Source organism: Cygnus olor, chromosome 4, assembly GCF_009769625.2.
Source record: "Cygnus olor isolate bCygOlo1 chromosome 4, bCygOlo1.pri.v2, whole genome shotgun sequence".
Lineage (NCBI taxonomy): Eukaryota > Metazoa > Chordata > Aves > Anseriformes > Anatidae > Cygnus > Cygnus olor.
In genome coordinates, this window is record NC_049172.1 from 9,579,421 (window position 1) to 9,592,662 (window position 13,242).

Sequence of the window (13,242 nt, forward strand, 5' to 3'; positions counted from 1 at the left end):
CTTGGTGTTGTCTGCACACTTACTGAGGGTGCACTCGATCCCCTCATCCAGATCATCGATAAAGATATTAATCATGTTTACTAGAAAAATATTGTTCTGGTATATTTTTTTCTCACCTGAAGCTATTTGAGACTTTTGTGTATATCTCAAACAGTATTTCAAGATTGATCTTACATTTTTTTTTTTTTTAGGTTTTACTTAAAAAAAATACATAGGTTTTAGTTAATTTAATTTCCTCCATTTCTCTGAATTTTTCAATCGAACTTTTTGCTATTGTAAGTATTCGAATCAAAAAGAAAAAAGGGAAAAACGATGACTGTTGAATTTAGGACACTGGGCTTCTTACCCATTTCATTCACTTGGGAAATGATATTTCAGAAATGATGCTAAACATTTTAAAAAACTGACCATTTCTCAAATGTCTGCCTTGTTGAAACATACGTATCTACAATATTTCCACTGATTATTTTTTTCTTAAGTATTTTGTGGCTTATTTTCATGTGTTTTATACCATGATGCCCCTGAAGAAATACACAATCTGATTCAGGACTGAATCATATAGTAAGTGGATTCTGCAGTCATGAATCATAGAATCAGATTCATAGAATCGTTCAGGTTGGAAAAGACCTCTAAGATCACCTAGTCCAACCTTTAACCTAGTACTAAAGTCCACCATTAAACCATGCTACTAAGTTCTAAATCTACACCTTTCTTGGAGACCTCCAGGGATGTGACTCAAGTCATTTCAAGTCATCCTCCAGGGATGGTGAAGACGGTGGTCATTTCTCCAGAGATCAGAATGGCAGCATGCTCAAGCCCATATGCACAGCTTTCCGCCCTTCCACACTGTGCTGCCCTCCTGCAAAGATTTACATAATATGATGTCCGACTGTGCACTCTGAGCAGTCCTGCTGAACATGAAGGCCTTTGTATGCCATTGTTTCATTTCTAATGGCTCAATGAGAACGTAAACAACTTTATCTGGGAACAGCAGGGTTAATGAGCTTGATTTCCTATTAGTTTAGGTCTTTGTCCTCCATATCTCCCTCTATCTGTCTCTACATAGTGTTGTGGCTCCCCATTTAAGCCCCTCATGATGACCTCACCCAGCAAAGAGAGCTGCCTCACCATAGCACATGCAGTATCCGCTGAGCAGCTGACTGTGTAACAGGAAAGCCTTTTCCTCTCCAACGAGTTTCACTTCCAAGGAACTTCTTATTGTGAGGACTTCTGCTTCTCTTTCAAATTTGGTTGAAACTTGGATGTCCATATCAGAAAGTTTTGTGGGGAGCAGGAAGGGAGAGTTTGCTGGGTTGGAAGCTTGTCCTCCTTAGAAAACTGGGCTAAGTATTACAGCAGCCAACAGTCCGCTGTAGTAAGGTTCAGTCATTTGAAGACGTCTTTTTGACATCTGTGAAATTATGTATTTACAATAATAGCTATAGAAGGAAGGTAGTAAAGGGTCTCTAAGCTGTTAGGAGACTTCAGTTCTTAGGCATTTTCTGTTCAAACTGAGAGGTTTTTTGCTTGTTTGTTTTTCTGTCTAACTTCATTTTGATGAGAGAAGGTTGGGAATGTATTTGGAAGGAGTAGAGCAAAAGGTGGCTCTTCTCAGAAAGCAAACTCAAAGACAAAAGCCAAAGGGGCATTTCTGGAGAGCTTAGGCACTGATGAATTACCATCAGTATTTTGTCTCTTCCAGTCTCATTACAGGATCATATAACGGTCAAGATTGCAAATTAAAATATTTGCAATGTCAAGACCTTCTGGGTCTTCACCTCTGGTCTGTATGTGCGAGGTTTTAGAAGAGATACAGCAAGATCCCTACTTCAGGGGAGTTTGTTGGCCGGGTATTACCTATTAATGCTCCTGCATGTTTAGATATCATTCCTCATTGTTTTTGTATCTTGTTCTTCATGTTAAATATGACTGCTACAAAAAATTTCCTGCATAAAGCAGGAATTGCTACTGAAGCATACTAAATGGAACTTAGCCAAATGAGTAATGCCCAATCTATTGCCGATTGCACAAATAGTAGAATTACACTAGTTATTTTCCAGAAATGCTTTCTACACATGAAATAACATTTTGAAACCATTTATTTCACCTAAATGTGGAGACATTTATAGAATGTTTGCTTACAGAAGTGTGAATTTAACTTTAAAAGTGCTATCTAATTTCTCAAAGTTCATTCACAATCTTAAAGTAATTAAACTGTGTGCAGTACCAGTTTGGAATAATTGTTTAAGTGGGGGATACAGTCCAGCATAAGAAAAAAAAATATTTTACTGCTTTCCATATAAGTTGGAGTAGAAACTTGGTTGTGAATAGCAGCTACAAAAGTTGGTACTGCTTCCTTTTTATGTACCTCTAGAAGGCACAAAAAGTGTGGACCTAAAGATCTAATGGTTGACTTTTCCTGTTGTTTTTCTAAGAAATGAAAGTAGACTAGTCTGAATTCGCTTTTTAGTTGGGCTGATTAAAAGCTCCATTTCATGAACTATGAAATATATCTTCAACCTTTGGTTTATGCCAGAGGACTTTCTCCTGTCCAGATCCTTTCCTTACAAGTATGTGCTGGTAGTAGTATTATAGGTATATACTGATAGATTTATCTGAGGCTGGAATATCAGTTTCATTGGAACAATCAGAGAGTTTCACATTTCGTTCTGCCCCTGCTGTACTTGCAATTGGGCACAGCGGATCACCCATGCAGAGTTCACTGCAGGACTACAGTCTATCTTTAGATCCTTTAAAACATTCTTTATAGGGCATAGTCAAGGGTGGTCATCTAATGCAAGTTTTGCCTTCCCTCAACATTCCTGATTTAGTGGTGTCCTACATATCCTAAGCACTTTGAATCAACATTGGATCAGAAAATTATGCTAGAAAGGAAAGCAGTAGTTACAGTTTATTTAACACTTAAAAGAGTTAAGCACATTTGAATGAAATGCAGCTTAATCAAAATCTGTTTTGCCTGAACTGTTAAATATATGACCTTTGGAATGATAACGAGTTATATATTTCTTATTCCCATAAGTAATTAATGGTGTTATTAACTAGTGAAATATGCAGTATAATATTACGTCTTACCATTATTTTTTAAAACAACACTGGTCTGAATGCACACACAAAATTACATTTTGAAGATTGTTCTAAGGTAAGATGTTATTTTAAAAAATGGGGACATTTCTTAAAACATGAAAGATCTTTGTATGGCAAAACCTATCATAATGACTGGGGAAATATAATACAGACCTTTCGATCACAAAACCTGCTATAATGGGTCATAAAATATTTGCTTGCTAGAAATTTGACAAATCTGGAAAAAAAAAGACATGTATCTTAGGGTTTCATTCCACCAGATGACCATGGGATGCAAAGGTGGTGAGCATAAGCTGCTCTGTGTAAAGCTGAGAACAGAACCAGAATGGGAAACTTAAAAAGACTTTTTGAAGGTACTTTTCTACTCAGCACCATCATGTGCTGAGTTACATTGCAACAAATGCCCATAGTTTATTAATTGGATAAAATCCCTTAGCGAGGGAGTTTACATTGTTGATAAGCACATTTTATTTCTCTTTGTACTATATTTGCAGTTTGTACATTACAAGGAAAACTACTAACATATTAAAGCTATCAATAAAATCCCAAAGTCAGTAGCTTATGACTGAAGAAAAGAACATAAAGATGTTTTATAAGCATCAGTCAATATGAGACACTGGATTTTCAAGGTGATAGCAACTCTGTGGACATCAGTTTGCCAGTACTCAGGGCTTTAAAGGGAACTTAGGACAGAGGTCTATGAGCATACGTCACTCTCATTGACCTTGTGCTCATCACTCACAGTTGAGGTCTCCCAAATTACTTGAAAAATCACAGACTAATCTTTTTTTTTTTTTTCCAAGAAGCAATTTGATAAGGAGCATAAGCTTGAAAGTGCTTGCCAAAAAATATTTTTGTCCTTCTGACTCAAGTAAAACAAATGTTTTCAAAAGTATGCTCTTGTGCTTACTGCTATTAGGCTATACTACTGTAACTCTCACATATGTTTGCATTTTCAACACTGTGTAGTACATAAGATGAGATAATAAAAATGAGCAGGAATGAAAGTTCTTTGGCCCAGTGTTCATACAACTGTCCCCATATTTCACCAAAGCAGTATCACAGGTGCTTGCATAAATAAATACAAACATAAATACATAAATAAATATATACACATAAACAAATATACATGGTATACATTTGCATTAACACACACATTTTTTTTAATTGCATTTGTAAAACCCAATCTAGCTTTTTTTCCCAGCTCCTCCCAGGTGAGGTCTGAACTGTACTTAAGAAAGAATATCTTTAAGGCACAATTTAGTGTTAAGCAAATGAAATGTCTTCACTGGCACAGTATTAATATATAAGAAGTAAGAAACCTATGTCATGCACTGTTCTTATTCTTGAAGAAACTGGAGCAAGGCTTATACAGTCTTTCATTTAGCTACATTTCCATGTATTTCCCTTCCTTTACCTTTAATTCATGCCTTTACATTTTAAAACCGCAGTTTACAGCAAATAGAGTGCTAAAAGAAGCCTTGCCTGCACTGGTTATGAAAATCAGCTAACCCTAAATATACTTAGACAAGTTCTTTTTTTTCTAAAATAGAAAACTAAATACTTCTTTGCGGTATTTTTTTTATTTAAGTTTCTTTGTAACTTTCTATACTTTGTTGTTTCAATTTTATGTATTTAAAATCTTGAGTAAAAGTTTGCCATATAAGAATAGATAAAATACATATGCACTTCCACTCCTAGGATTCCTTCATTCCTTCATTTCTACTTCTCTAATTGGATCAATGCACTTGGTTACACTGTATTTTGCTTTCCAGGAAAGTAAGTCTTATTCCTAAAACCACATCTTGATATTAGAATAATATTTTTACTTCTTAATGCCAAACCTGACAATCTGCCATTTCATTAAGAAGTTATCTTGAAAAAGGATTTTAGAAAAGCTCACATAGTTAAACTGGGATTTACACAACATTTTTTTATATTAACTGCTTTTTAATTCATTTAGGTTATATTATAAACCTTCTCCTAGTAAAGATTACTGTTAGGCTGCATTTGACTATCTGCACTCAGTAAAAGCTTCACACATTTAAATGTTTGGGGAAAGGATGACACTTTTCTCCTGATCTATCTAGGTAGTGAGATTTTGCATTAACTCTAAATTGCAGGATACCTTTTTAGGGCTGCAACACAAGAAGCTGAACCTTGAAACACTTTTAATGAGAGGGAATGATTATGCCAATAAAATTTCAAAGAAGTTATAAGCACTTAATACCCACTCCCCACCCCAGCCTAAGGAGCAACAGGCACCATGGATTTGTGAAAAAACAATGTGAAAACAATTTTCTTTCTTTTGCATCAGGGCAGGAAGGCTCATGAATATGGGAAAACCAGCAAATTTTATATATGTTGACTTTAGTAAGGCTTTTTGCACTGTGCCATTGTGGCATATGCATAACTTGGGGTATCCTGTAGCATAGCTATAAGCCATGGAAACATGGTCTAGATTACACTATGGAATTGGTTAAAGGCCCTATAGAGAGCAGTCAGTATAGAGGAACATATGAAATGGAGTTGTGTTCATATCGCCCCTGGTTCCTTGTATTTACAACCAAGGTCAAGGAATAAACACTTTGAATACTAAATTTGAAGGTGATACGAAACTGAGAAGGGACTGTAAGTATGCTGGAGGTCAAGATTAAGATTCAAAGTGATCTTGCCTAAGTGAGGAAATTGAAAACAATAGCATGTTATGCAATAGCAACAAACACTGGTTCCACACAGTATATATATATAAAAAATTGCAGAAATACAGTACAGGAAAGGAAAAAAAAAAGCCTAAATAACCATTCTGCAGAAGCAAATCTAGGAGTGATAACAGGTCATGCCATTATGAAAAATGGAAACATCACACTTGGTTGTATGAGGATGAGTACACGCCTAACACTACACTCTCCTGTGAGTAGAACTGTTATACTCTATGCCCAGTAAGGCAAGAGCACTGTGTCCGGTTTGAGACATACAGCTCTTTTGTTGTGGATTTGAGATAGTTCAGAAAAAACTCTGTGCTCATTTCTCCAGAAGTTGGCCGTTAAAGGAGGATTAAATGATCTGGAGTTGCTGAATATAAAGTAGGGAATACTGAGGAGAGCATGCCTTGAAGTACACAGAAAGGTGCTGCAAGAAGTACAGAAATGTCTGTGTCCTATTTTCGTGAAAAACAGAACAAGTAGTGCTTGCATTAGGCTTAAGAAATTCTTCCAGACTATAGAAATAATTAAACACTGGAGTATAACATCTGGTGAGGTGAATTCTTCATCATTAGAGTCTTTTAAGAACCTGTTAGACAGACAAACAGCTGTCAAAGCTGACAAACTTGGAAGCTGATCCTGCCTTTGGGCAGAGAATGGACTAGATGATCTGCAGTCCCTCCCAGCTCATTTTTTTTAATGATTCTTTCTTTCTCTGTTTCATTATGTTTTTCCCAGATTCTTAACCTTCCTTCTTGCACCTGATTTTAACAAGAGCAATATGTAGACCTTACGGGGGCTTTCCTTAGTTTAGCCTTTTCATTGTTTTTTTACCATGCAATACAACAATATCATGTGAACAAGCCCATGCAGTTGATTTTAATACATTACGCTTCAAATAAGGAAAAATAATTAGCAGTTATTTACAATATGGGCTGTAATTAAATTATCAGGGGTGTATCAAACCCCAAAAGTTTTTATCAATTTCTAACTTTTTATATTCAATTCTTTTTGGAGAGCAGGGGAAGGGGAATACTTAATAAGTATTTCTGAAGACGTGCTTCACACGTAAGGCTTTGCTGAAATTTTCAATTAAAACAGAATAACCTTTTGGGATGAAAACAAATGTGCCTCTTAATTGGCATGGCAGCATAAAACACAAACACATTGTATTGCCTACATTGCAAAAGCCAAAAGGATATTTGCTAAGTATTCCCTAGCAAGTACTACAGTGCATTATTTTCTAATTCACTGCTATGCTGACAGCTCAGTTTTCAAATGAACTTTAAGTAAATTCATTAACATTTCTGTCACTTCTCTGTTACTTTTATTTAAAAATGAAGCACTTTCTCCCATTTAAAAAGACTAAGATTAATAAAATGCATATTTTCACGCCTTTGTCTTTTCTATGGGTATTTGGTTGAACAATCTAATCATGACAGAATTTTCTACCAGAGGAAGACAAGCTACATCATCTGCACATCAAGCATTTCATTACTGTTCCATTAATTTCTTCAGTGCCAATCTGGAGAAATCTCTCTCCACTGCTACCAGTAGTAAAAAATTATTTCTGTGATAAATTTTGGCCCACTAGGAGATTTCATTTCCTGCAGAAATAGGTCGCCCAACACCTAAGCAAGGTGAGCGGGATCAGGGATGTTAGCTGATTTAGAAACCAAGCAAAGCTCATTCTCATGTCCACCAGGGGGAGGAAAATGCCATGAGGGTTTGTAGTGAGTCCAAACTCAACAAAAGCAGTTTACAACCATCTTTTTTTTTTTTTTTTTTTTTTTTTTTCTAAGACTTTTCAGAGGCTTGGATCCATCACTTGCAATAGTAGTCATACTGAATTCATTTTCAGAAAACTCTTTTAGCTTTTTTTTTCTTAAAATACTGTAAAAAAGTTGAAAATTTTTACTTATTTTTTATTTTATTTTTACTTATTTCATAAACATAAAATAATTTAAATACATGGATCATGTTATATATATATACTGTTAATATTGCATATTACTTTATACCAAAATCAGTCCTATTACTTTTAATTGGACCAAGTGCACAGTAAGATATAACTTAGCTGAATATGCACAACAGATTATTGCTCTAAATGAAAGTAACATATCTACTCAAAGCAACTGTGCAGCACAACACATGCTTTTACCTTGGCCTCCAATGAACTCAGAATATGAACTTGAAAGAAAAGTAAAGAAACATAAATGGGTGCTTAAAAGAGGTACTCTGCATGATCACATTAAATTCAGAGCGTAAGGAAAGCATAAATTCAGTGTTGTTTGCATCTTGTTGGAACAACTAATGAAAATATAAAATGTATTTGACACTTAATAATGTGAGTTCTTCCCGTAGTACCTTTTATCAAGATTGTATCTTGTATTCGCTCATTCTGAACAGGTATTCAGAATGATTTCCTCATACATCTTCTGACACTTTTTTCCACAACTTTATAGTCATTATGGGAAAAACAAAAACAACAACAACAACAACAACAACAACAACAACAACAAAAAAAAAAAAAACAGAAAACACGATGTACTACACAAAAGCAAGTTTCATGGAGGAACTATTAAGAAAAAAAACAGCTCAAATATATCTTTTAAAGTGGCAACCAGTCAGACTTAAGACTCAGCATGAAGTTTTTGCAGTGGTTAGGACTAAAGCTCACGACAACTTGCAGTCAGGCACATGAACTGAACATCAGCACACATTTTGGGGGGTTCTATGTAGGTAATCCTCAGCTCTGCTAGCCAAAAAAGTCAAAGTGATGCAGCAGCTAAATGTCCACTAGATGCCAGACTTCCTTTGCAGAGCAGAGCAGTCACACAGACTTCGCAAAAGCTTTATACAGATAGCCTCTGTGTTCACTCCCTCACCGATGTATTGGACACGAGCTCTACTGTTTAGCACCAAATCCTGATCCCATTCAGGTTCAATGACAAACCATCTGGATTTATCCCCACTATTGCCCAGAAATTTCCAAGAAAGGCAGAACACATTTCAGAAGGATTAAAAATAGGATCTATCAGTAAGAAGATGTTTCTTTTTTTCTTTCTTTCCTTTTTTTTTTCTTTTTTTTTTTTTTTTCTGTGTCCCTCTTTTCTGTATCAGCAGAAAGTTCCCAGTGAAGAGACCGGGATGAGTTCTGTGACTGATATAATCAATCAGCAAACAAACCTAGTTGAACAGTAGCGTGGATGATTGCTGAATCTGCCTCCTGTGCTCCTGGTGCCATCATCAACAGGTAGGTGACCTCCAACCTCTGGCTCTCATCAAATAGGCCAGGCAGCAGCTCAAAATATTGACTTCAAACTGCATTGGGGCAATATTTGTTTTTCGGTTTTCTGACGCCTGTGGTTGAGCAGCGTGTGTGAGAGAGGCTCCCAGAGTGCAGACATCCCTCTGCTGAGGGGAGAGCGGGGGTGAGGAGCCAGGAGCTCTCCCACCAGCAGTGCCTGGGGCAGGGCACGCTCCACCTCACGTGATGGGCCAGGCAGGGCGCGAGCAGGGCCACACACGTCTCGAGGTGGGGAGAACAGCTATCTGTGGGGCTGTTCCCTCATGGTACCCAAGCTGAAAAGCACATGCACAACTTCAAGCATTTCTTTTTGGACTTGGGTTACCTCTGAGAAAAGAACATGGCAGTCAAAAGCCACAACGGCTCTGATTACTGAAGAGAGCCGAGTCTTACCAACCTTGTGGTTATATTAATGGAGGTCCAGTGCTCTGACTTCATCACTAGGCCAGCTCTGTAGTCCTCCGTGCTGTGAGTAGCCACCTTATTTTCAAAAGGCTGTTTGCACAAGAAGAAAATACCTGATTTGAGCAAGTGCCCCTGGCAAGTTAGAAGATACTAAGTAGTAATACATGAATAGCTAAATAAAAATAGGTTAAATTACCTATTTCTAACTTAGAACAATAACTATTCCAAAATGCCCACTATATTATTCAGAAAGCCCTTTCCTGAATTCAAAATAAGGTAATAGATATTAAATCTTTCTGGGGAAAAAGAAATAACCAGACCAATTAATTCGAGAAACTTCACCAGTGTAAGTTAAAAGAGTAACAACTGCTTTCTTCCACCTAGGGTAACATGACACAAATTGCCCCCTGGCAACTAACACATTTTATTTAGTTTTTATTTTTAAACAGAATGAAACAACATTTATTAAAATGAACTTTGGTGAGCCAAACAGCATTTAGTATTCGTATGTGTAGTTCTCTTCGAGGCACTCAATTTTTCCCTCTGGCTCTGCAGGCCCTGCTTAGATGTATGGCTTGATTTGCAAGGAGAAGCCTATGTAGCTCCCACAGACTCTGAGCAGAGACCCAGGCACTCAAAATTTTTGAGAAAATCACTTAGAGTATAGCAGTTCTGTGCTCACCTAGCAGCTCAGCTCAATAATCCTGCCATACACTAAACGCTGGAAACAATTAGAGGGGATAGAATAGGGCTCTTGGCCACTTTGCCTATCATCAACTTCCCCGTTGAGATCAAGTTGCATAAATGTTAATGGTTCTGCCCGTCTCGTGCTCTTCATTGTTGAACCCCTAAGCCCAGCAAAACTCTGAGGTATTGTGTCAGTGTAATCATTGTATGTGAAAGGATTGCTGCAGTAAGCTTTGTAAGCACCGTGTGCTAGAGAATTACTTTAGAACTCAAAAGGAAAAACTAAATTTAGCCACTAGCATCACCTACATGAAAAATGTGTTCTCTAAGCACGTTAGAGGTACCAGCCATTTTACACTGGACAGATCCTTGTAGATAGAGACATTTCTTTATTCATGTATCTCAGTGAGTGGTAAATGAGGCATGCTCACAGAAGTTATTTGGGATGGAAATGAGTCTAATTAGTCTATCCAACTTAGGAATAACACTGTGAGGTAAGTCTCCAGAAGATGGGAGTTAGCAACAGAAACAGCAGTGGAGAAACTGTGTTATGCACTTTCTGCGGTTAAGCAGAATATATATTTGAGGTTTCATTTGACAGAATAAACAATAGATAAGAGGATAGTTCAAGCAGGCAAACATTTCTAATAAACTAATTTAAAACATTCTTGTTTTAATTTCAGGGTCTATAAGCAGCCGTCTTCATACTCCTACCTTAGTTTTCAACTGCATCTTTTGTAGTACAGTAAACAGTAAAAGCTTCTCTGTTACTTCAAAGATTTCTGAATGGCACAGGGGCACACGTGCTCCAAACTTATATAACACTAAGAAAAACGAGTAGCTGTTCAGGTTGGTGAGGGTGTGACAATGATTTTAAAATAAGCTTCTACAATATGTATATGTATTTTATATACTGACAAATCTTTTAATCTGCAAGAATCACATCTAGTAATGAATCACATTCTTGGAGTGAATAATTCAGCCCTTGACGCCAACCTCTGAGGGAGAATATTGTGGTCATGGTGTCTGAACAGTGTGGTAGCTATGGCTACCTATATAATTCTTAGCAATGGAAAAAAAAAGTGACAATGACATTAAATTTAATCAGGTTCCCCTTTTCTGCGGTTCCCACTGGGATGAGCCACTAGTGTCTTGCCTTAAATATTCAAAGCCTTCAAAGTTTGCATGTGTTCATATACTGGGACAATATCCTGCTAATACAGAACAATGGATCTGTCATGTATTTCTCCTGTGAGTAGCCGTAAGTCTGAATTTAGTTAGTATAGGGTATTATGATTGCTTCTTCTTTAGCAATTGTCTTTACATTAGTCTTCACTTAGAAGGAAGAAGAGCAGTAATGAAATGTAGGCAAAAATACAATGAACTTGGCTATTTTGGTTTGGAAATATGGAGCAAAGGACTGTGTCTTCTTAAAAAGATCCAGCTTTATTTCCAGTCACACTTCATCTGATATGAATGAGCTGGTACTACATATCACATGGCTGAATACATTTGGGAAACAAGACCAAACATATATTTAGGAAAGAGAGCTTAAAAAATCAAGCTGGAGTAGCTAAATGCATGAATTGTAAGGCTACTTTCTGTATTTTGTTTACAGAGCTGTGAAAATGTGACTTTTATTAATAGTTACTTAGTGCAGGAACTTTTTATTTGGACTTCCTTAATCTGCAGTAAAAGTCAGTATGGAAAAGGGTGCGACTGACTATAAACATTTCTGAATATTGATTTGAAGTAGATATTTAAAAACAATGCTTAAAAGCATTTTTTGTTGTTTATTTTTAAGCAGGAAAGTAAAAAATAAAGGTATTTTTTTGCTATGGATTTGTATGTAAAAGTTTCACAGCAGGTAAATGCCACAGTGAAAAAAAGGGTGTCTGTAACACTTACAGATAAGCACATGACAGAAAATTGCTCCCTTAGTTTATACTTATTTGGAGAGTCCCTGTGATTAGAAAATGATCAGATTCATGTTGATTTTATACTCTGTCTTGGACTTTTTGGTACTTAATGATGCTTCTTTCTGTTTATCTGGCTTAGTAACCTCAAGTCTGTTCTTAATATTTTCTCAGAGAATCAGGGTTCTGAAAGATTTCCTGCTAAAGTGTTCCTTCACTTATGCACATACTCACAAATAAATGCTAGTAAGTCAGCAAACACATAAGTACCTGCAAGTATTTCCGCATGCAAACCGAAACACTCGAGAATAGGTGACTAACAGCATGAGACTTTCTTACACTTACAATCTGTATCTCATTTAAATGATGTACAAATAGGATATCTGTTTGTTCAATTTGAACTCAAACTAAAGAAAATGACACTATTCTATAGTACTGTGCATCATAAATGAAACAGGATGTTATCCACCTTTATTTTCCTAGGTTATTATACGGTCATATATGCTACTCATTATCTTGCTACCTGAACGTTTCTCATAATGATGATGTGTTCATGTGAAAACAAATGTTTCCTTCTCTTGCCATTTCTTTCCTCCATTCAGAACAGTTTAAGGACCCAGCCTTATTTTATTTCTTTTAGGTCATTTAACATGAGAAAGTTAGATGTGTATCAATAACATAGCAAAGACTATATGCTCTTCCTTTAATTTTTACATCATAAATGCCATGTTCTAGAGAAAAGAATTTCCAAAAAGTTTGTCTAAGCCAGTACAGTTTGGGTCCTAGCTGGAAAAGCAAGCTCCGTGGTATGGTCAGGGACATTAGATTCAGTCCCTGAAGTTATAGTACTCTAGGTATAATCTAACAGTAGAAATACTTTTAAATTTGTTTGCAAATAGCATTGTCTTTTTAGACACAGGGTATGCCTAAGGAATATAGAAATGCTTGCCCAAACAGTTGCAAGAGTAGAACTATGCATGTTCCAGGTTTTCCCAGCCACACTTGTTTTTCCATACGGAGATTTTCTCCAGGTGGAATACAAAGACTTTGGCCTTTTGTCTAGGTTTTTACAGGCTGCCCTACTTAGCTCTAGCCTCTTGTTCTGAATGCAAAT